At 38.9% G+C, this 26013-nt stretch overlaps 1 protein-coding gene across 1 annotated transcript in view; it reads right to left on the bottom strand.

Annotated features, from left to right (window-relative positions):
* The window catches only part of RAP1GDS1 (RAP1, GTP-GDP dissociation stimulator 1), a 133969-nt gene that overhangs the window by 78112 nt on the left and 29844 nt on the right, over positions 1–26013 (bottom strand). The window lies entirely within an intron of this gene.

Here is a 26013-nt window from a genome sequence, read left to right as displayed (position 1 = left end):
TGTGCAACAGCTGCATGTATTCCACGTTATATGATCTGCATAATTCCTTTATCTTAGAGATAGGTGCGTATACACACACAAACACATATAGTATATACATACATTAATGAAAACAAAAAATTGATAGAGTGATAATAGGTTGCTGTCGTGGTTTAAGTCCAGCCAGCAACAAAGCACCATGAGGCTACTCGCTCACTCCTCGCCCCCCTGGTGGGATGGGCAGAAGAAAATATAACAAAAGGCTCATGGGTCCAGACAAGGACAGGGAGGGATCACTCACCACTTATGGTCACGGGCAAAAAGCAGACTCAACTTGGGGAAAAAAAATCAATGTAATTTGTTACCAATCAAATCAGAGCAGGATAATGAGAAATAAAACCAAATCTTAAAACACTTTCCCTCCACCCCTCCCTCCCAGCTCAACTCCACTCCTGGTTGTCTCTACCTCCTCCCTCCCAGCAGCGCAGGGGGACGGGGAATGGGGGTTGGGGTCAGCTCATCCCACCTTGTCTCTGCCACTCCTTCCTCCTCAGGGGGAGGACTCCTCACTCTTCCCTTGTTCCACCGTGGGGTCCCTCCCATGGGAGACAGTTCTCCACAAACTTCTCCCACATGAGTCCTTCCCATGGGCTGCAGTTCTTCACAAACTGCTCCGGCATGGGTCCTTTCCGTGGGCCACAGTCCTTTCTGTGGGCCACAGTCCTTCAGCCACAGACTGCTCCAGCATGGGCTTTCCCACGGAGTCACGGCCATCTTTGGGGCATGCCCTTGCTCTGGCATGGCATCCTCCCCGGGCTGCAGGTGAACATCTGCTCCCCTGCTCCCCTCCATGGGCTGGGGGGACACAGCCTGCCGTCTCACCACAGGCTGCAGGGGCAGCCCCTCCTCCGGCGCACCTCCTCCTCCGCCTTCTGCACTGACCTTGCTGTCTCCATAGCTGTTCCTCTCACACCCCACTTCCCTCTCCGCTGCAGGTTCCCCTTCTTAAATCTGTTCTCCCAGAGGCGCTACCACCGTCGCTTACGGGCTCGGCCTTGGCCAGAGGCAGGTCCGACTTGGAGCCGGGGAAGCTTCTAGCAGCTTCTCACAGGAGCCACCCCTGTGGCCCCTCCCCTGCTACCAAAAAATCCTGCCACACAATCCCAAAACGGTCACATAGTCAGGTATTACAAACACGGAAAGTTCCAGAATTCAATCAACCGACACATATTTGACCATGTAAAATATCTGCCATACGATGCAGTGCATGCCAAGATGTACACGTGATGAATACTGTTTTTTCAAGGGCCCCCTATCTCTTTCAGCACAAATGTTCTGTCAAAGAACAGCTACTTAATGTCTTCTCTTATCCTCTTTTTTGGTATGTGGTTCTAGTCTTATTTACCAGATACTATTAAAAAATCCTGTTGTGAAGGATACTTCCTTTCTCATTGGCAATTATAAAGTTAGTATCATTACATTATGTCATAGTATTTCAAAGATATTAATGTGCTTGTTTTCAAAGGCGTGTATTTATAAGGTAAGATGGAATCAGTATAATTTGTGAGTGAATGGGAGAACTGAAACTTGGAAAATTTAAAGTCAGAAGCATTTGTGTGGGAATTTGGGGTTTCCAATATGAGATAGCTCCTGATTTTGAGGCTCCTGAGTTACTGCACACTGTGGATTCCTTTGGAGTCTTCAGATGCAGATATGAATTATCCTCAGCACTTCTATAAAGCAGACCGCAACATAAGGTACCAAGAAATCATGAGATATAAGAGATTACCAGGGATATATTTGGTTTAAAAAATTGCCTACCATATTTTCCTACAGGAACTGTGTGTCACGGCAGAGAGAGGGATCCAGTTCTTTGTGGGAACATTCAACTATTAACTGTCAGACCAATTCTTCTCTATACATGCCCACCCCTCCTTAATTTATGACATGGCTTCCAAGTACTGCAACATAAGAGGTAGGGTCCTTGAGGCAACAATCAAGTCACCAGATTATCCTGGATTACTGCCAACTCTACACACAGAATGAAAAAAAAAATTGTGAGGAAAAACAACAGAACCAAAATAGTCTCCTAAATGACTACTGATACTTCAGACAATAGTCCGAACCTGTTTCTTGCTAATGCTAAAACAAAAACCCACCAAGCAAATGAAAATGCTAAAGCAGACACTTGGCATAGAACATAGCTCTTCCTGAAGAGTCAGTAAATGACTAAAACAGGATCTTGTAATTAAAGGGGTAAACTTAATAATACTCAATGTTATAGTTCCCTACAATGCTATATTACATATAAATAGACAACCATACAAAGCAGGAGTATAGAAAAGAAAAGCTTATGTGTGTATGCACACACACACACACACACACAACTAGCAGGGCTTGCATCTCTTTACTGGCTCTTTTTTCATTCATGTTAAGTGTTTTATTATGTTCTTTTGTCCTTTCTTTTCCCTTCCTCTTCTGCTCCTCTAGATGATTTCTGCCTGAAGCATTCTTCATCTAGCAAGCAAGAGACATTTTGTCAAGTCAAGATAGCAAGAACAGAGAACAGGTGATAGAAAACAAACAGAAGAAAATTAATCTATAGAAATAGTACAGTCTGGAAACAGCACATTTAAAACCATTAGCTCTCTCAGCTTAGTCTTTTCTTTGGGATGCTCTTTGCTTATGTGCATAATCTTTTCTGACTGTACCTACTCTGAAAGTCTTGATCCTAATGTGATTCAAGTTGACTGACTACAGATGGCAAATGCCAATCTAGACATTACACTACCAAGTAAGAGGAAAACACCTTCCTAAAATGTTTTTGAGTTTTCCTTTAAATTATTTCCCTTACTATATTAGATGAAACACTGATTTAATAGATACATATCATAATATTAGAACAATGTTTTTTTTCCTTGCATAATTTAATGGGGCTCCCAATTCTCTACTTTTTCCAAGTTCTGTACAAAACATGCCTTGTTAAGCAAAAAATTCCACATATGTAATGCAAGAAGTTAGTCTGAATGGACATGTGCAGGATGCTGTAATGTGGGACAATGATTTAGATTTGAAGTATACATTCCTAATCTGTATAACAAGGTTAGTCAACTGTTAGCTTTTTCAATAAACAAGTTAAAATTACTTTTTCCTCTTGTAACAATACTGGGCCTATCATCTTCTCCTACACGAAAGGTATAAACAGAGCTGGGGCTTTATAAAAAAACATAAATACATACATAAATAAATAAATAAAAATCAGGCAAGACAAGGCTGAGGATATGAAGTTCCAGGACTGGCAACAGTACTGAAGAAGAAGAAGCTGAGAAAAACTCTCACTGACTTCAACAAGATCTGGATCTGGTCTTTGGCCTACACTATGCAAGTAAGCAAACATAAATTATACAATATTAAGTACACAGTACAATATATGTCATAACTATACTTATGCTACCAGTTTGAGTTATTGAACAAATACGGGATCTGATTCTGTACAAAGCCCTCAGGCATATCTTTCACCAGCAACAGTGAGAATTTTGCCTGAATAAGATACCCAGGCTCAAAATTAGTACTGCTAACTCTAATTGTATGTCACATCAGTGTTCTTCTGTCAGATGTTATGCAATACTAATCTGTGACACAGCACATTTCTAGCTATCATGAGTTCCCTGAAAACCTCGAACATGGAAAGGAAGCACTTAAAAGGCACAGGGCAAACGATGAGTCCACAGTGTGTTACAGATTTTGCTTCTTTAGCTGTCTGGTTTGAAAGTCATCCTGTGATTTACCAGAGACAACGGAGATTTTCAGTTTTCAGATATTTCTTACTGACAATAAACCCATGATGATGCCAAAAAAGGAGGATTCACATAAATTCACATGCTTTTATATGTTTACCAGAGTCCTTAAATGGAAATCTGACATCACTACTGTCAGTGGTTATTGACATCAGAAATCAAGGTTTTTTTAAAAATTAGATATTTTTTGTTCTCTCTTATAAAAATACATTAAATCTGTTTTTAATAAAAAGCTTGTTTCTAAATTCTGCTTTTAATACGACTGCCAACTGTCTATATAAAAACACCTTTTTAAAATTCAATAAAAAGTTGTGATATTTAAGTTACGGTACATCTCATATCTCTTTTCTTACCCACCTTACAGAACTGACAACCTCTGAAGCAGTCAACATCTTTGCATTAAGGGAAGGTATATGTGCAATTTTCCATAGTAGGAAAAAATATCAAGCTTTCTGACACATTCTCTGCAAGCGTTTCAAATATAGTAAGTTAAGAAACAAAATCTCAGCCCTTGTCCTGTTGAGTGTTAATAAAATTCCATCTGGTCACTTAGGAGCTGTGCCAACATTACCACACAAAGAGCCTTTGAGCTGTCTGAATGTTCAAGAGTAATTTTGACAGCTTTCTTATTTACCTTTTTTTTTTTTGTCAAATACGCACCTAATAGTGTACAGATGGCTAGGTTCTAACAAGTTTACTTGCATGTAAACTTGAAACTAACCTTGAAAGTAAACTGCTGAGGTTTTGCTTTGGGTTGTTGCTTGGGTTTATACATTTTTTCTAACATTTAGGATTGTTCAGCCTACTGCTGCTTCAAGTTCCTTATTAGGTAAATACAAAGTGAAAATCTGGTGCATAGTTGTTCTAAAACTGCAAACATAGTAAGAATCTGCTCAGCCTGCTCAGGGCCAATGGAATAGGAGTAGGTACAGGGAGTTAAAGTGACAGTAGACAGCAAGTTAAGGAAATGTTCAGTGACAAAAATCTTCACGGGGAAACAAATTTCAAGAACCAATCTGAGCAATGAGAGAGACTTCAGCAACAGATGGGTACTACACTCAGTATATATTAAGTACGTATCTTTTAGTGCCAAATTCAGTTATAGATTTATTCTCTAGTCACTGTGCTAAAATATGTGTATTTAATAGAGAAAAAAAAATCCACTCTAATTTATATGCAAATTTGCCTTGGAAAACCAAAATTGGTTTGCCAAAACCCACCCCCAATTAAAAAAAAAAACATTCTGAGCAACCTGATCTAGCTTCAAAGTTAGCCCAGCTTGGCTCAGGAGGCTGTATTAGATGACCTCTGATGTCCCCAACAACTTAATTTTTTGTGTGATGCTATGAGTCTATCTGATAAGTTTGTATACATCATAAACACATAGCACTGAATTGCTTGGCCTGGTCTATCGCCTTCAACACAAAACAGGTCCTAAAATAATCATAGTAATAGCCAAATTATCAGGGAGGATTCACAACATTGCAAGACTGGCAGAGGTAATCTAGGTGATCCATTTCTGCACTGTATTGAGTCAAAAGAGACAGGTAAAACAACACTGAATGCTCCACCAGACCCTCAGCTAGAGGACCAATTGTCTGGAATGCGAGAAATACACAGTGAGACAAAAATGCCATTTCAGTTATAAGAAGTGGTTTAGTAACACTCCCTCCTAATTCCTGTCCCTCGACACCTTTTAATACTTTCAATACTTGAATCAAGTATAAAATGTGTAAATTAATGGGATTAATTTACACATCTTAAATCTCTGTAGGATAAGCACTCAGAAGACAGATAGGGGCTTGATTCTGTCACTACTTACCTGTGAGTAACTTTTTCATTCTTACTGGAGTATTTTAGTAAGTGGTCTTCCATGTGTTGGAGGTCCTAACGTAATGAAATACTAAAGGGAATAAAACTGTAAAAATATAGACTATTTTTATTGTTGTTTTAATTAATTTGTGGGCAATTCAACAAAATGGAGGTTTTGGAAAGGATTTTAATAGAAAGATCTTTGCTTTGACATTCTCTTTCAAATCTTGACTGTGGACTTAATTAACACTAGCGACTCCAATCTTCAAAGCCATAATGTGTATGATTAGGACCCAAAGAGCAATCTACTACAGAAAATAAAATAGGCCTGAGCAGTAGAAAAAATAGCGACTAATCTAGGAAAAGCTGTGAAGCTTTAAGGAAAGGCTATAAAAGACCTAATAACAGAACATAACAATGTTTCCACATGTTCTATAATTACTCAGTGCTACATTTTTAAAGGTATCTTGGCAGATTAAATGAAGTTGTCATTGAAAATTAACAATTTATGTAATCTGCTTTTGTACTGCTGTTTATCAGTTAATAACTTTTCTGTTTTGCTACTGTCTTTTTGCATATGATTATGCGATACAAATTGTTGTACCTGCCTGCAAATGCATACCATTCTAGAAGGAAGTCTGGACCTTGAGCATCTTTCTGAATGGTAAGCCCTTTAAAAACTCTTAAAATACAGAGACTTGAATTTTCCAGTCCTTTTCCAAGCTAAAAAATTGTTTCGTTTGCTGGATCTTCAAGCAGTTAGTTTTAAATTCAAGGTTGATCATAGCACTCTTAGCAACCCTTTTTCTCCAGGTCCAGCTATTGACTTGAGATTCTCTGTAGCAGTTGCTACCATGGCATCCTGTGCTGATATAGTTCCCTTAGCATGTTAGCTCTGTGAGAAACCTCTGATGCCTGACACAGAACATAACACCAGACATTGAAAGACTGAGGGCTCGCACAATGCACTTCAATGAAACCTCAGCAAGGAGAGTAAATATTTACCCTGCTATAATTATAAACGTCACTTTGTATTCTATTCTTCTACATTTTATAGAGAGATATAAAATAATACAGCTATCACTGGTAAAATAAAGCTTAAAAACAAATGAAAAAAAGTCATAAATGAAATTAGCTAGCTGTCCCTAATTAAAAAGATGCAAGGCATTCTGTTATGCAACAACACTCCTGCAAGTTCCATTTTCCTTCTTAACAACAAGATACATATCCTAAACCAGCTGATCTACTACACTTGTCCCCACAGTTATCTTTTTATGGAAGCATGAAGTTTTACCCCAATTTTCTATCCCAGCAGAAGGTTGAGAGTTGAAGCCTCTGCATCTTGTTGGACTGGGGGACTTCACAATGATGTCCCAAAGGGCACACATTCCTTACATTTGAACTCTTAACGGTGGTTTATGCTGTTCTCCAGAGAACTTTCAAAATTTGCTTTTAATTTGTTTTTATTTAATTTTCCCCAAAATTACAAAAAAAAATTTCCCTACTTTTAATTACAAGCTACATGATAATTACAAAATATGCATGAAAGCTTTCAGCCCTGAAAATATACTGTTTGAATTTGATGAGTGTGTGCAAACAACTACAAAATGAAAGTGACCTGCCATTTGTGCTATTGTTTGGTTTTCAGTGAAAGTTTGTTGGAAAGAGATCGATTGCAAATCTAAGACATGACTCTAAACCCCATTATTTACAATTGTCTTACAATTTAAAATTCGCATGATGGGAAGTACTTGGTTGCCCATATTCTCCTACTAAAGTTACTCTCAGCAAAACATTTTTGTCCCAAGGAAGGAAGGGAGGGAAAGACTATCACATAAGAATGTGCCTTTCCTCCTGAAAACACAATTGTTAAAACCTTTTATTAAAAAATTTCCTTTAACCACACAAGGGCTGATAGAAGTGTGACAGTCTCCCCATGCCTTGGAAAAAAAGTCTTTTAATATTTTCTAATGCCAATGAAGGATACAAAAGAAATTGTCAATCCTGGAAAGCAGTGCTTCTTGGCTGGTGAGATTGTCTGATGCCACTAGCCCTTCAATTTAGCAGTTTAGCACAAATTACTAAAATGGCCCCAAATCAACAATATGCACTTTGTAGGCAGATTGTGGTGCCCACATATTGTAAATTGAAGACTGAGTTGTCAGTATCATTCGTCTATAAGCTTTTAAGGCCAAAATATACTCTAGAGTTTGTTTCTAAAGGTATTGTGTACTGCCTTAAACCTGGTGTTACTAAGATTAGTATACATCTGTGGTTAATCCCTCTAGTGATAAATATTTGTCTATTAATGCAGTTATTTGTTCTCACTTAAGAATGCATAGGATGTAGAGCATCAATAAAAACACTGCAGTGATAGGATCAGCTCAGATGCTCTCTGAAGGAAGAGGATTCAACTGAGTTTTCATGTAAGACTGGCATAAAACTACATAATCAGATGGCAGAATAAAAATGGTGCACAAAACGCTTAATATAACCCTATTTTAAAGAAAGATTTCCACAAAACCCACTAGTATTCTACATGACTGCTGCAGTTATAAGTGATCATTAACCTCTGCACAGCATTTAAGAGCTTTATTTAGTAAAAATTACACTACAGTGACAGTGCAGTAAACATGGTACTGATGTTCTGAGGCAGCATATTACAGTATGTATGCACAGCTGGGTAAATCATAATCCAAATGTTATAGGCCTCAAGTATTACTTCAAACCACTACAATGAATATTTGAATAAATGAGAAGATGCAATATATATCCAATGAATATATGTTTTTGGAGAGAGAAAATCTGACAGTGCAAATCAGGGGGGAAAATCTCCAAAAGAAAAGGCTACTTTATATGTCTAAAATCTCATGACTCTTAACTAAACTATTAATCCCCCATTTTGCAATCACCTGTGTTTGGACAACATCCCAAAACCAAGTGAAATGCTCCCAAGACACATGTATTTATAGGAAGCTCAATAAAAAAGGCAACCAAGATTTTTTTTTTTTTTTTCCAAAAAGAAATATGTTTTTAAAGGACAAAAGATTTCTGCAAAATGCCACTTGTTACATTAAATCACAAGTCATTTGTTTCCCCTACAAGCAGGATCTGAGTGTGTTGCAAAGTGGAGGAGTGCTTTGCTTTCACTGCTTAATAACCACCTCTCAGACTAAGTAAAGAGTCATATTGACAGAAACTGAAAGGAGTCAGGCTCTGCATACAATCTGCAGGTCTCAGGAATGAAGGGTAGAGCTAATAGCATTTGGGGAGGACAAACAAGTCCTTGGGATGTGTTTCACAAGGGATGCAAGGTTCTGTGACAACTGGATACAGTTGCAAATGTTATGGCCCCCAAATAAGGATGTCCACTGTACTCTCAAAGACCTTCATCCCTCTGATGACCAAGCAGACCTTGACTGACCCTTAAATCACAGGGAGAAAAAAAAAATAAATCAGGTTTATACACAGAGATTACTCTAGGAAGCCTACCTCCCATGGTCCCATTCACCTGTCACCAAATTCTGGATAAATTTAACATTTTTTCCTTTGAAGTTCCACATGTATTCAGCTTAAGCCCAAATCCAGAACTCTCCTAGTCCCCTCAGGCAGCTTAATAACCAAATTAATGTATTAGCCTTATTGAGATCTCAGAGAGAGCAAGTCTTCTTGGCCCTTTGAATGTGCCCCATACACACAGGTAACAGGAATTCTTGGAGAAAGGCATTAGCGTCCAACAAAAAGGAGATGGCAAAAATGTGAAAGTGCCTTTTGCACATTAGCCTAAACATGAAAATAAACCAAATGCTATCCTCTACCTGAAAAGATTTAAACACAGTTTCCCAGAAACATACTCAAATCAGATTTTTATATTTTTCATGTGAGGACTGAAACACCTTCTACCTCTTCTGTTGAGATATATTTTATATTAAGCAGTCATTGCATAAACCAAATGAGTCACAGCAAAAAGTGCTGGAACTAAACACCTCCACCTTTTAAAAAAACATGCCTTGACTAATAGGCTATGAACACATACCACTATCAGGCCTTGTTTTCTGGTCTGAGGCCACAGCTTCAATTTCAGGCAGAGAAAAATCCTGGACTATTCTCTTTCCTGCGTAAACATGTGCCTAGCCCAAGGAAGGTGAAGGTGGTAATCCAGTTGTACCTCTTCCTCCATTCACGTTTGAAAAGAAGGAGGAATGAAGGTTCAGACTTTCATAGAAAAGTTGCAGGCCTCTACCTCTAAGAAACAATTCCAGGCCCTGGCCTTAAGGCAGAAATTGTGCTGATCAGAAAATGGTATGCATATTAATTATGGGTGGTTTCCCACTGAGCTCAGTAGCTGATCCTACTCTGAACTCTCCAGACACTGTAGAGAGCCAAAACTCCTGGCTCAGGTTTCTGAATGCCACACTGGGAACCAGCACCTAAAATACAGTGCATATGTGTAATGCAACCTGTCCCTAACCACGCATCTACAGAGAAACTTCCACTGCAGTAAGTCAGTAAGTATTTCAGGATATTCATGTTATTTATTATATGCCACTTTCAATCATTGTCTCAGAGAATTGTATCACTGTTAACTGCAGTTGTGCTGTTACACTGGTCTATAATGTCAGTAAACTACCCAACATAGACAGACTCTTAGAAGGACTGAGCTACTGATTGACTGCTAGTCCTTTTGCCATTAGGGCTGAAAGATGCAGTCATACTTCAGAAGGCAGAGACACAGAGAACAGAAGTCAAAACCCAGCATGATTTTCTGAGGCGTGATTTCCTGACCAGCTCCTGCATTTAACAAGGATGCTGCAGCCTTTAGCATAACTGAGTGCACTGCGGAGTTATTTATGGACTGCTTGACAGTCAAGAGACACTAAGAATCTTTGCAACAGTCTGTCAATAGTCTGAAAAACTCCAACAATGTGCCCTAGCCCATCCTCCACTAGCAATCTTGCACCAACATTAAGGAACAGCACTGTCGTCTCTATATTGTATGTTTATAGTGTTTACGCCACAGAAATTCCTCTTGGTCAGCATATATAACTCCCACAGACGCCAGCCACAAAGGGACCACAGTTGAGGAAAGAATCTTTCCTATTAAAATTTCCAATTATGTTTTTTCTGAAACTTTATTTTCTCAGTTATAATTGGTCCCTTGAAAGTGGAATGAAGGAGAAGTGGAGAAAAGAATAGTTCAGAAGTTGTCACGTGTTACAGGGGGAAAGCTTAGAGATGCATTTAATGGAGTAAATGTGTGGATTATGCACAAGCCATCAAGTGTTGATACACTGAGGTTTTAATGAAATGAGGAAAAGACCAGGATGCTTCTGTATCAGCAGGCATAGATCAGTGAAGCCTTATTGCTGGCCACATTCCATTTACTTCCAGAAGCTTCATATAAGAATAAAAATTTTAAAAAGCATTATCAGGTTTAATATCCTTCCTCTCCATTTTATTAACACACAAAAGCCTCATATGGAATGTTATTGAGGTAATATTAATTAATACAGTCAGCAATTGATCCTGAAAGCAATATTTATCAGGGAAATTGCTAATGTTTCAGTTATAAGTACAAGATAAAAAGAAGTCTTTCTCCTTCCTCATGTCCCATTGAAATAGGCAGCTAGGCACAATCAGTAGTAGTTTGGTAACTGCTGGTAATTTCAAATCCCCTATAAATCCAGCAGATGACAGGACACGCATAGCTCCTTCTATATCTCACCTAGATGTCACGCCTTCTCAGACTAAGCACTCCCCTGTTCTATGTCAGCACTTCCCATGTGTAATCAGAGCTGGACTCCTCTAAGGAAAAGATTACAGGAAGTCCCAGAGGGAGAGAACTAACAAACTCTGCTAGCACTGAGTAGTCTAAAATATCCCAGGAAATGCATGTCTGTGCATTGCCACCCTTTTATACTGAAGTTTGTCTTCCCTGTGAGTAGGATCCACTGTGATAATCCCTTGAAAAACAGTGTAGTTATGTCCCACTAGAGAAGTATGAAATGCCTCTGTCAAAAGGAATTATTCTCTGATCTACTTGAGCAGAAGTTTTGATTGTCCTATTTCAGGTCTACACCATACGTGCTCTAGAGGGATAAAAATAGTGGCAGATGCTACCAAATAACCCTGCTAGTGTAGACTCATCTATCTTGGAAAAGCTTCCTTTTGCTCTAGGTTGATAAAAAGTTATTACTGAAGGTGGACGAAAAAAACATAAAAATAATAATACACAAGTAAAAGCACAATGTGTTGGGATGAATGAACCTAATTTAGGTAGGGGGTTTTACCTCTATGGTGAAGACAGATATGGGCCATGACAGACAGATTGTGGCTATGACTAAACTGGGGGACTTGGGAGAGCTTCTAAGTACGCGTTCTGGCTCATCACATTCCATGTCAGAGAAAGCTCAAGGTATGCACTGTCCTCTGCTTGGCTGGAAAGGAGACTGTACATGTAGACAAGGTGGGAGCTATGGCATGCTCAGTAGGGCTCTCACATGAATGACTGGAAGACCTGGACCAAATGGTTTCCCATTAATTGCTCCTGCAAGTCAATCTCAATGCATTTCTCATCAGCTAAGTAACGTAGCACAGAAAAAGCTGAAAACCCATTTAGGCTACCCCTGAGAATCCATATTTCATCATCAGTGTGATTCTGCAGAATTAAGTCTGTTGGGTGTGTACAAATTAATGTTTGCCATCCTCTATTCACTTGCATTAAATGATTGCCAGTAACTCATGTTCACTTGCAACTGCAAATGCTAGTCTAACAAATGCTCCTAGACATTTTTTCAAGTATACAGACTTTTTTAGTTTTCCTAGAGTAATAGATATTAAGTGTTTATTATTGCTTCACTTAGTGTGAAGAAGTCAAATGTGAATCTACACAGTCCTATACGGACTGGTTAAACTGCGGATTTTGAGTATGCAGTTTGTGTTCGAAACTGGTATAGCCTGAAGGTAGACATGCATTTTTAATCTTTTGCAGACAACACTAAATTTGGGGGAATGGCTGGCATACCAAATAGCAATCCAGGGGCACCTTTCAGAAACTGGGGGACTGGATCAACAGAAGTCTCATGAAGTTCAAGAAGGATAAGCGCCAAGGTCTGCAGCTAAGGCAGAATAACCCCAAGCATCAATGCAGGCTGAGAACAAACTGTTGAAAAGACCTGGGGGTTACAGCAGATGCCAAGTAAAACATAAGGCAGCAGCGTGCTCTCAAGGTAAATAAAGCAAACTGTACATTGGCTATATTAGGAGTGTGGCCAACAGATCAAGGCTCTGCTTGATGCTTGGCAAGGATTTGTGTGTCCCAAAATTCTCTGTCTGGTTCTGGGTGTCCCAGACCAAGGATACTGAAAAACTGAAGAGAGCCTCGGACACGGCTACTAAGATGGGCATGTGCCCACAACACATGACATGCAAGGGGAGGTTGGGGGCTTCTTTAGTCTGGCAAAGAGGAGGCTAAGGGGGGCCTGCAGCTACCTGAAGGGACGTTACAAAGACTACAGAGGCTTCAAGTAGTAGCTAGACAGTTACAGTTGACCTGGTTCTAGTGTTGGCAACAGTCCTGATTCAAAATCCTTCCAAATGACAATTCTGTATTTATTTTATGATTCCATTATCTGTTCAAATTTCAGCTCAAAACACCTTCACTGTTTCCACCACAGGGCTTATACAGTGCCTCCCAAGTAGGACATGCGTATTACAGGTACATCTAAGTCTTGCTGTGTGACAGAAATGTAACTGCTTGGTCTTACTACAAATTAGCAGATCACTGATTGGAAAAATCCTAATCTGACTATTCCTGCTATCTAACCCTTATGTAACAAAACTTCTTTTCTTTCTAAACAGGTAAGTACCCTTTTGTTCTTCAAAACATGTAGCAGTTTGGGGCTCAGGAAGAAAAATCCTCAAACACAGGTAAAAGAGGACTCCTTTGTATATATAAATCTTTTTCTTTCTCTTGCTAACATACTGTTAATTTTTATTGTGGGATTCTTGTCTTGCATTTACTCAACAGTGTATGTATTTTTGGTACTGCTTGAATTCCCACATATAAGAAGACAGACTGTGATTGTAAAATATCATGGAGGCTAAGTGTTACTATTGGCAAAAAGCAGCTTGTTGAGTATGATGCAAAATTATCTTGATTTGGTAAGTCCTTCATATTATTCCAGAAGGATCTGAGCACGACTTTGAAGAACAGAGAAGGTGGACTCCCTTTCACTGTGGTCTTCAGTTGTAAAGGCAAACAAAAAGAGCTTGAATGAGGTTTGCTTTCTGTAGCAATATTTTAATACTGAGGAAAAATTATTAATTATTTCTATCTCTGAAAAGAAAAAAAAAGATTAACAATGTGAATTATGGTTAAAAAAATCTCAAAATTTGTGAGATGACAGTGTACATGACAGAAATGGAGCATAAATACCACAGAGGTGATTTTGTGAACTGTTTACTAGTAGAACTACAAAAGTATATTAACTCTCCACGTTCCTATTGAAACAAGTGGTTAGGAACTTCCCAGGCTATTAATTGTTAGGAGATGATATATAGATAATGAAATAATTATCAAAATACCCAGAAACTTTACACTTTGAGGTGAATAAGGAGTTGCGGTCTGAACACAGGCCTTTGAATATGCTGGTTTTAATTCTAGCTGTCATTATGATGCTTTTTGCACCTTGATATCTCTTTTAATGATGTACTGTCACACTAGAAAACCATATTTTAGGAGCAAATATTTCCACATATATAGAACCAATATCTCTTTTGAACAGCGTGCCTTTCATTTGTTAGGCTACTTGTTTACTTTCATGTTTCAGAGTTCAAGGTAAAAATCTAGTTTTCACTTATTTCCTATTCCCCTATCCGGGTCAACAGCAGCCTTCTGCAATACATTAACTTTAAACCCTGCACGAGAATTTGAGTAGAGAGGAAGACACCTTTTTACAATCTACTGTCTTGGTCTTGTCTTCACTTTTTTAAAGAAACAGATTGGGGGGAGGGCTAAATTTGAGTTTGGTTTTATTTCTCTGCTTCACTTTTCATGTAGTTAAACACAATATTATCTTCACTTTCTCATTTAAAAGGCTATTTAGATGAATTAATATTTATAGATCACTCTGAAGAGGATTTTTTTAATGATAGATCTCAGTGCTCTTATCTTTTCAGTAGCTGTTTGTCACCCATGGCCAGCACACCTACCTTTTCTCTCTAACGCATGAGAAGTCACATTTCCTCATCTGTGTCTGACATCATGATACACTGAACTGACTAGCTTTTTGAGAATACAACACCTAATTCCCTTGTGCCATGAATTCTCCAGCGTACCAAACATCTGCAGCTTTTTCTGGCTTCCACAGCTGTGAGTCACTGCAGCCTCAAAACTGTAAGCAGATCTTAAAACCATTAATTCTACTAAACCATGATGAGTCTTTAAAAATGAGACTTCTTCAAGTCATCTCACATTTGAAGGTACTACAGGCATCATTTTATTACCCATCACTTTATTACCCATTATCCTATGGTCATTTATGCCCAGGCAGAATATAAAAGCTTCAATTTGGGCCCAATTACCATCTTAAATCAAATTTGCAGTCACTTTATGCATAATACAGGGAAATAGGGAACTGAGGCCATAATCTGACTACAAAGAGGCTTCAGCAGCAAAGCTGGTTTCAACAGATTACCTTTACTAAATGCTCTGCAACCAGGTCACTTAAAGCACTGCAATACAGCATCATTTAGAACTGCAACACACACTTCAGAAACCAGACTTTCTTGTCTGATGGTTTTAAGTTACCCTTAGATTGCATTAGATGAAGCAGCAGAAACTGCTAGAATGAAAAGATTCAAATGATATACTGAATTCTGGGGACAAATGAGTTCCACAAATACAGAGCAGAATAGTATGCTCATCTAAATAACCAGAATTTGGCTTCTAAACTTGCACTGACCCTCTGAAGGTGCTAGAAAATAACACTAAAGTCCAACACATCCTACATGATCAAAGCCCAAGTAGTACAGAATCTTTTACTGTTACATAAATACAATAACCACAGTGGCCATCAAAACCCTATTCTCGTTGGTTTTTGAGAGGCCAACAATTTAGTGTTAAAACAAAAATCTGTTAATTCCAAACTGTGACCAAAATCGGAAGAGGCCTATTTTGTTACAATGGCTGCTTTTGCAAGAAGTACATGAGTCTGGGGAGAAAAGGAAAAAAAAAAAATCAGAAGCTTGCAAGAATTCCTGAACTTTGAAGTTTGATATCTAATCCTTGATCTCAGAGTTACATCTCTGTCTGCCCAAACCTTAATCTGTAAACAGGCTCCTCAGCATATTTCTGATTGTAAGAAATAAACTTCTGATAATGGGGAAAAAAAATTAATAGGCTCATCTATTTATTTTTGAAGACATAAAAAGGGTCCAACAGAAAAGCCTGCATTTCAAAAAACCTGCCAAAGATGAAGTAATTTTGTAAAATGTGCCTATTAACCAGCTTTCAAAAAAGTCCAGCAAGATCCTTATGCAAAGCCAAAAATGCTGTTTTGTTGATGACCATTTCTGATTTTAGAAAAGCAAGCAGTTTAGTGTATGTTGGCTTCCAAGTGACACCTTGCTGTTGTGATCACTGAAGTACAGAAAACTGTTCAGAATTGGAAGAGCTAAGTAAGCTAAAATCAATCCAGTAGTCCACAGCTGTTGCTTTTTATCAGAAAGCCTATTTAATATCAGTTTAAAGAAAAAAAAAAAAAAGTAAACCAAGCCACCCCTTGCTAACATGAAGTGCTGTATTATCTAGGGCATTTCTCTCTCCAGCCAACTGTTTTGAACTGGGTACATGCACTGAACTCAAATTTTATGTTCACAAGAGAACTCTTCCAGTCTCTTCTAGAGACTGTATAAGAAATCTTAAATTCTACCTTGTTCTCAACAGCCAAAAAAAGAACTGTGATGCTTTCACCCTCCTCATAAAGGGAGAAATTATGGCCTTCATAAAGATAAACAAGCACTTCAGATCATTTCTGGGATGAAGATGCATTCTGAAGAAGTATATTGAATTGCTTTTTGTTTCTCTCCACCATTCTTGCCTTGCATTAAGTGTCCACACTCTAATATATGTGTCATTAGAAGCATAATGTGTAGCAGCCTCGCAAAGAGGGATTCCTAACATTTTCTGGGAATAGCAGAAAGCATTGAAAGCCATGATCTAATGGCTACAAAGTGAGTTTCTGAAACAGATTTCTGAAAATATAATTTTTCTTTTTCCCTAAGCTGCTAAAAGATAGAACAAAGGTTACTGTATGTATATTAATAGCTTAGGACACCGTGTTTACTATTCCTTTTACAGGAGGATATTCTAATATTGCGATCTCCATGTTAAATTGTTTTTTTCTTTGATATGACAAATTATATAAACTATACAATTCCATCAATTTTTAAGAAAAATCAAGTCCAACAAATCATTTTCTTTATCATAAGATATGGCTCTTTCTTCATTTGGCAAGTTCCTTCAGATGCTACGTGTTAGCATCATACCTATGAATAAAAGACATTTTAACAGTGCTTCTGATGGTCAAAATTGGTCCAATGTCTGCCACTTTTCCCCCAACTGTATAAACTGGAGAGCCAATATTACTATGTCTTGAAAGGATGGGGTGACGCATGCCATTTTACATGGTTTCACCAAAACAGTACAGTTTAATCTCTACTACAGCTGAGTCAGAAAAGCAGGATCCCAGTGACTTCAGCGGTACTCAATGTGGGCTTTGCGTGGGTACAAGAATGCTGTATAAATAGCATTTACATGAATAGGGCCCGATTCTGTACGATTTCTTTCCTACAAGACGCATTCTTTCATATATTCTCACTAAGTACATTAGGCAAAACTGAAGCATGATTTTAAACTGGTTGTAAATAACTGATATTTAACTGGAGGGAAGAAAAAAATCACTTCAGCTCTTGAAGTTAGAAAGTGGAGCACCAGTTTTTCAATTCTTTCCCTAACAAAGATAGTGGAAAGGGTAGATGATGGAAGAAGCTGTCAGATATTTAATTAATAAAAGACAGAACCAGAGGAGGAGAGAGAGTGGGAGATGGGAGGAAAGAGGGAAAAGCACAGATAACTGGAGGAGGTAGAGAGGAGGAAGACATTATAGAAAACTGGGCAATGAAAAAGAAGCCTGAAGGAATAGGATGGCTGTAGAAGAAAGTGCGATGAGTAAGAAAGGATTCTTGGGTACAATAGAAAAGACTTGAAGAAAATAAGTACATTGTAACATCAGAGAGAGAAGTGTGGGTTTTGCCTGGAATGTGCACATTGTATTTTGGGCACTGCTGCATGTAAATGTATTGATTAGTATCTTTGATTGGACTAAAGTACTATCTTGATGTAAATGGGTGATGGAAATTTTATAGCAAAGGTTTAAAAAAAACAAAAACACCCCCTGAACCTACTTGGTTCCTGTCAGCAATCCCCTATGTACAAGTCCCATCTCTCTTCCTCAATCGCTAACATTTCCCTGCTTCTCCCCTAATTCCATATGGCAGGAGCCAGCACGTCTGTATATTCTTCCTGAGCTTCATGGAGAACCTGGTAAGAAAGGGGACTACCCAACAGGTTTTGCAGGATGAGAGCAAATGTATTTGTATAAAGCGTATTAACGGATTTCTAAATTCATTTAACCACGCCAGACATTTTTACAATGAATGTCTTCACAGACCAGTGTTCTGCTGTGGTTGGCCTTTCTTTTCCCCCCATAGAACAACATCCTGACCCTAAAATCAGTTCAACACATAAGCACAGGAGAGGAAGGAGGAAAAATAATGGCTACTAGTTACTTAGGAAGAGGGAAAAAAAGAAAGAGAGAAAGGTAAGTGTGGAAATACCTCACAACTGTTCACTGCTGCTGCCACCCCTCTTGATGGTCACATTCACTCACTGCATTTCCTCTTAAAATTGCTCACTGAAGTTCAGGAGGGGTGTCTCAGGTATTGGTACAACAGGGTCTTAACGTCACCAGCAATACAGTGACTTCCAGTGTGCACATTGGAAGATTGCTGAAGGAAGTGGTCAGAGATATGAAGATGCTATTACCAAGTACACCGGACTCAGAAGACTGACTTCAGTCAGTTCCTCCAGAGGCCCAGGAGGGGTACGTTAAACACTCTGTGGACAGGGAAGATTTAGATAAGAAAGATGTGTACAATCCTGCCTTGGTTTTAAAACCCTTTTCTCTTCCTATGCTTTGTTCCTGCTGTCAAGATAAAACAGCATTTTGATTTAAGGAAATCGTTCCAAAGCCTTCATGTAGCACAAGTAGCTATTTGGCAGTACTGAACTCAAGTTATGCCTGCAGGGTACTGGGTGCTGTCAACTGCAAGCACGATGGGATTTCTCCATAGAGAAGGGATACAGGAATGAACTTAGCAAGGCTAGAGAAGGGAACAGGTGTGCTCCTGGCCCTGTAAATAGTGACATGTATGCGTAAGGCTGCATTTAAGGCTAGAAATGTTAAAATAGTCCCATTAATTTAAGTTACTGGACTGTCATGTCCAATGTCAAAGAGAGGAAGTGTTTCTAAATATGCTCCCAAGAGGAGTTCCAAGCTGCCAGAGAGTGGGCCACCCCCATCAACACACAGACCTCCCCAGACAAAAACTCCACTCACCCTAGAGACTATAAAGGCTTGCAGGTCGTCACGTTTTATGGTTTTAAGATATTGATGTTAAATAGCTAGGCTAGCAGAATGTTCAGCTTCCATCCACAAAATGTTGTCACAGAATTAATCCATATGGTAACAATGTAATTTTAGTTTCCAGTCTGGGTATAATTAAGGGCAAAAGGGGTAGAACAGAGCTTATAAAGTGCTGGGTATGACAGACTTCTAACTGTAGACCTCTACTGTACGGAAGATAGGATGAAAGCAGTATGAGTATTCTGTTATATCTGGGTGTTTTTTTGGACGGGTATATTCTAGATGTAAAGACATTTACTGAAAGGTGAAGAATGTGATAAGGATAAGGTTTTCAACTACAGGTTTTGTGCCCTGATGTTCCCGTATTAGTATATCAGGAAGGCCATAAAAATGCACAGGCAGCTGACAGTGGATATGCAAACTCAAGGCTACCAGGAGATGCTGAGCTGTCACCTCCCCACGTCTCCCAAACACAGGCCTGTTCCCTGCAGGCTCATTGGCAGCCCTGACAAATTTCTCCAAGGTTTTGTTCAATCCTCATCACGTCATCCATCCTATACTGCTTAGCTGGTCTCCTCCATGAATCTTAGTTTTCTCACTCAGTCTCCATCTCTCTCTTATAATTTCCATATTACTCTCTGTCCAGTCTTACTCCCAAGTACATTTGCAGAGCACAGGCAGTAAGCCTGAAAGAAAGGCTGCTATTCACCATGTGAATTGAAGCACCTGCTTAATTTGATTTAATCAGATACTGAAATGACTTGTCAAATCTGAGTCAGCTGATAAGATGGGTCAACAAAAAAATTAAAATTATACACAAATTCTGCATATTTCTTCAAAATTATTGTGTCCATCAGGCTGGCAAGTATCAGGGGATGGAGCCAACTGATGAACTTAACACTGATTAACTTTCATGAATCTCCCCGAGCTACCACTAACACAATGAATAGCTCAGCATTTTAATAAAAGCTCAGAATTGACTTAGTTCCTATAATACATTACTAGGAAGCAGTAAGCTTGTAAGAGCTGTGAAATATGAGGAAAATGGGACCTAATATTGAAATGGATCACTTAAAATATTTCCTTTGCAGAAGTGTGATTTTTTTATTTTTCCCTGATTTTTAAATGTGTAAATGTGATGTGATTTTTATAAGAGGTTTGTGCCTAACATAGAAATGGAAAGCATGAAATGAAAGCACTTCATTTATTGTAAACTGTAAATTTTAACACAACTTTGTACAGGCATCTACATTGTCTCAATTCACGCATATTTTGAATTCCAACTACTTCAGACACACACAGATTTATTCCCTGACATTTCTTATCTTAATTTGTGAAGATGTATCTGAAAGTGCTTCAAGTCAGAGATATTTCTAAGACACGTGCCTTGCCAGTGCACACTTGTACAGTTAAGGTATGATGTACTTACTTGCAGGTCCCAAAGCATCCTGCACTAAATTCTGTCCTCTATCTGGAGTTAAATGAACATCAGTTATCTGGTTTATGGATTTGACGAATTCTTCTGGATATCTGCTGACTTTGTAATCTACTTGAACTACAGCTTAAGAATGGTATGAGATGACCAGGGTTTCTGCACAACTTCAAATCTCCCTCAACTAGAGCCGCGCAACTCTCAGGCTGAGCAGACGTCACCAGGCTGTGTGCACAGCTTTGTGGCTCCTTGAACCACAGACATTTGTTTCAGAGAGTTTACAAACTCTATTAGGCATATCTGGAGCACACATAAATTCTAATGCATATCAGCTATTTTTTGCACTAAAAGGAACTTCAACATTCAGAAGTCCGTGGCTTTTAACTATCATTTTACTCTACCAAAACAAATTTGATTTGGTTGCTATTATATTAAAATTTGTAAATAGAAACAATTTTCTAGACCATATTTAAGAAAAAGAGGCCCTAGGAGATTGTCCTTGCAGTGAAAGCTGCTACTTATAAAATCCCTTAGTAGGAAAAGCTCTTTGTCTAATTAAAATTCAAACTGTCATTAAAAAAAATTCTCCATTAGCTGGAGAACACACATCAACATTTTAAGACTCCTAATTTCCAGAAGTTTAGATGTAGTTCCTAATCTATTTTAATCTGGAAACAAGTTAGAATCTGAAACGTAATGTCTCCAACAGTATCAAGACAGCATTCTGTCTTAACAGGGATTCTACTTTTCTTGAACACACAGCATGTGAACAGAGCCAGGTGGACTAGTCAACAGTGGAAAGTGGATTTTCTCTTATATAAGTAACTGGGTCACTGTCTAATGTCCCTTTGACATCCTAAAACATGAACTACATTCCTGTGACAGAGTTAAGAAGGGATAACAACCAACCTCCTTGACAGATGCTATAGATGAATCTCCATAGCTTTCCCTCCTGTCAAACAGTGATGACATTATTTTCCCCTTTATAGAACAAATGCTATTTATGTTAATCTCTTCTTTTTACATATTTATAAATAATTAAATTCTCAGAACTTCCAGAAATAAATGAGCTTTACTTGAGGAAGACGGAAAATTATAATGAGTCTTCTCAAGGACTGTGAGCAGCAGCCAAATTTTACTAAAAAAAAAAAAAAAGAGGGTAAAAATGATCTGATTTTATTTACATTTATACCCCAACTATCTTCTTAACATGGGGGGGCGGGGGGAGGAACAGAGTAGACCTCCTCATTTCTTTCTCCTATTTCTGTCCTCTGTTGTTCCATTCATCCGTCTATTATCCCTGTCTTTCCTCTGCTTCTAGTATTTCTCTCCCTCCACGCATTTCCCTTAAGGGATTTTTGTTCCCTTCTATTCTTGTCTCTTGTCTTGGTAGCTTTCTCATTTCCATTATTACCACTTCGTTTCCTTCAGGTTTCAGCTGTTCTTTTGCCCTTTCTCTTTCCCCTTTCATTTTGACACTACAGAAAGGCAGATGTTCCTCACAGACTTCTGAAACTACCTCTGAATATTCTGTTTTCAGGAAACGTACTTGTGAATGAAGTCTTTAACCTAAAGCTAAAGACAAAATTGGTTGGTTTCAGTCTCACATAAAAACAAAGATCACAAACGTTGGCCTGAACACAGGAACAGTACTCCTTAAGAAAGGTCAGTCAGAACTAACCTAACCTCTCTGGCTGCTTCAGAAGCACACTTCGAGGAACATTACTGAAGCAAAAGAGATGCAGTCTAAAAGCAGTTTCCTCTGTGTTTGTGTTTTAAAGACAAGACTTTTGCCAAAATCAGTCTCAGTTTTTAGGAAATGCTAATACAACCTTTTATACTGGCTTAACTTGGTGTATTCTTGCTGGCTAGAACTAATACGTTGGTGGTATTAGAAGTCTCATTGTTTTAGCAAAAACTTTAAAAGAATTAAAAATTATCTTCTTGTGCAATTGAAATATCTCTTTTCCAAGCAGTTTATTAGGTTGACTTGCATCTTTTGTAAGAAAACCAGCAAAAGAGCTCTCAGGATGGAAGACTTTTTTTCATTAGCTTTCATTCCTCTCATGTCTGAGACTACCGATCACATTTTTTTAATAAAAAGCAGGCAGGTTTATTCCTACCTTCCCAAAAGCAATACTGCACACAGCCATGCCTGAAGCTTCACAGCCTCTTGCCTCCTTTATTTTGTAAGCCAATGTCCTGAAGATAGGCAGTGGCTTGTTACACCCTGATCTGTGATTTAGTTTGGATTTGGTGTTTGACAACCACCTGGCTGACCTCAAAACTTGATACATGGTTGCACCTGGTAATTATTCAGGGAAACTGGGAGAGAAAATTGAGTATACTGGGAGGAGAGGGGCAATATAAAGCTTTGTTCTGACAACAGTGTAGCTAAATGGACAGTACTTAAATAAATCCATCTGTTATAGCCTGTGTACCTTACATATCTTGTCATTGTGCTATTACTCCTAGGTACTGTAAAAAGAGTCTAGCAGGTTGCTCTTGCAGTTTGTTGCCTAACTGAGAACCTAAGTACGTATTAAGCTTCATGAAAGCAGAGGCTGCCTTCCATCTCCTGCTAACAAAACCAGTAGTCTCAAAATGGAAGAATACTTTTACGAGTTTTTCACTACTACAGACCATAACATGGACACTTCAAACAAACTGATATGTGCCATTAAAAAAAAAAAATTGTGATCTGTATTTGTATTCTGCATACAAACTCTCATACATGGTGTTTCTCCACCTTTTGGGGCCAATGGATTACTGTTGAGTGGTCAACATGTAACCAAGTTACTGTTTTTATTTTATTAATTTACGTCTGTGGAATAACTGCAGCCTGCTTACAATGACCTCCAGGGGCCACTGCTCTAAAATAGAAAGATCTTCTTGGATACAGTGCATTTGCATGAGTATACCAGTTGTGTTTCTCGAGGTTAAAAACAAGAATTGACTGGGGAAAGGGGCCATTCATTGTGAAACTGAAGCACTACATTAGTAACTGAAAAGTAAAAACCTTAATTGTTCTTATAAAGGCCGAAGTGAAGTACTGGTGGTGCACATGTCACCTCAAGTATTCAAAGTGCTCTACTGCCAGGAGTACTCAAGCCAACTTGCTTCTCGAAGCCAAAAGTTGAATATTGTTTAAACTGTACTCAGACACAACTTTAAAAACTATGAATGCAAGCAACAAAAACGATAATTTTGGAAAGAACTGAGAGGAAATCACTATCCTCTAGGAGGAAACAACTGCCGTGAGAATGTCTTCAGAGAAATACACACTTGGAACCAGAGTGGCAGCAGAGATATTTCTATACAGTAAAGATAACGCAGATCCATATATACACAATAAGTCTTTTCAATAACAGAAATATTTTGACTGGAGTTAGAATATACCTGCTTGGGCTTCCGTTTTATACCATTCGTATACAAACCAGCTAATACCATACCAACCTTCATAAATACAGAATAGACCATACGTTTAATCATAAGACATTACTGCAGTCTCTGACACAAACGTTTGTTTGTTGAGCACGATTTATGGAATGATATACAAGCTATAGGAAGAACAAATTCATCCTTGATTTAATTCTAAGGATTTTCAGCTTTTATGCAATGCATTACCAAAAAGAATACTATAAGCTGAATGAGGGAAGCTAGTGTATTGATTGTATGAGCGTAAACACAAAAAGTCATTATTAGTTGTGAGCCAAGGTGAAACCGATTTCAGTCTTTGCCACTCATTCCTTGGAGCGACAAGATCTGCTGCAGAGGCTACTTAGAGTTTGCCTTGACTTTAAAGACAGTAGAATCAGGCCCTGATAGGTGAAGAAGTGAGGGGGGAGAAGGTTCCTCTGTATTTTCACAAGCAATCTCTCTGGGCAATTATGGATGGGTGCTGATAGATTCTACAGGAAAATTACTTCAGTCTTCCTGAAAATAATTATAACTACTCTTACCTATGCAGCAAGCTGTAGCAGATTCTCAAACTGTTTACAAACTTGCGGGCAACTGAAGCGTAGTCTCATCTAAAAAGGAGTGCTGTGCTCATTCTGCACCAGCTTTTCTAAACAGCTTTTAGCCAATGCCCTTAAGTTTTCATTTTTGGAAGCCAAAACAGAGTTAGCTACAACTAGACTTTGAGCAGAACAATGAGATTAATAGTCTTACTTTGTGAATGGAGACAGGAAACATATGCAAACTAAACCCTGGTGTCTTGCCTTTTCCACCCACATGAAAAAAAGCGACTTTCAACTACATCGTTACAGTTTTACCTAATTCTGATAAAATTTGATAGTTATTCCTCATGCCTGACCCTGGTAGCTTCTAATTTGAACCATTCTCCAAAGGTTCTCCATTGCTTTAAAGGAGTTAGCTACGTATTTATCCTCATTTCCCAATTAGAAAAACTGAGGGACCGCAACGGCTTCTTGCCATGGAAACTTCTAGTTAAAAGCGAAAGATACGTGTGATCTGCAAAGAAACTACTGATTTACCTAAGGCCACAGGAAATGCTGATGTCAAACCCCTGAGTCGAATTCAGGAACTGCCACCTCCTTACCCTGGCTGCGAACCACAGCTCCTTGCCCTCCGGATCTGCAACTCGGATCCCCCCCATCACACTTGGCAGAGCTGGCTGGGTCTTTAGCAGCTCAAGGGGGGCACTCCTTACCCATCCCCGGGATCTACATTTCAGCCAGATTTCTGGGAAATCTATTTTACTGTGGCTGTTTAACACCAGGAGAGCTGTAGTTTGTGCAAGAGCAAGAGGTGGATAAGGCAACAGAAATTCACCGAGCACTTCGTAAAGAATAATCAAATGCTACACTTCCTAGATTCACATGGCGTTTGTTGGAAGCTCCATGCAAGTGGCGGTCGGTGTGAAACTACTTAATTTACAATCCTAAGATAAAAAAGGCAGTGGTAATATGGCTGCATTTGTAGGGATGAGTAATGCTCTTTCTAAAAGCCGGAGAGATACGAGGATCCTTGTGCCTTCCACAAACAATGAACGGAGATGATAAAATAACCTCCCGAACGCCTTATCCCAACTGTCTCCATTATGCAAACAGTAACTGGGAAAGCGTCCTGGGGGGGTGCCTTACATAACTCCTTGCTCGGAACCCCCCTTCGCACTCGGGGAATCTATCTTTCCTCTAAACCCACCGGAATTCACGCCCAGGACCGCGAGTGTGCCGGGCGGGGAGCACCAGGAGGCTGACCGCCCGACCAGCCAGCCGCCGGGCTGGGGCAGAGCGGGCAGGCGGGGCCGGCCGGCGGC

The sequence above is a fragment of the Haliaeetus leucocephalus genome, unplaced genomic scaffold (assembly GCF_000737465.1).
Source record: "Haliaeetus leucocephalus isolate CR32 unplaced genomic scaffold, Haliaeetus_leucocephalus-4.0 Scaffold140, whole genome shotgun sequence".
In the NCBI taxonomy this organism is placed as follows: Eukaryota; Metazoa; Chordata; class Aves; order Accipitriformes; family Accipitridae; genus Haliaeetus; species Haliaeetus leucocephalus.
This window is presented reverse-complemented; position numbering and strand designations above follow the sequence as displayed.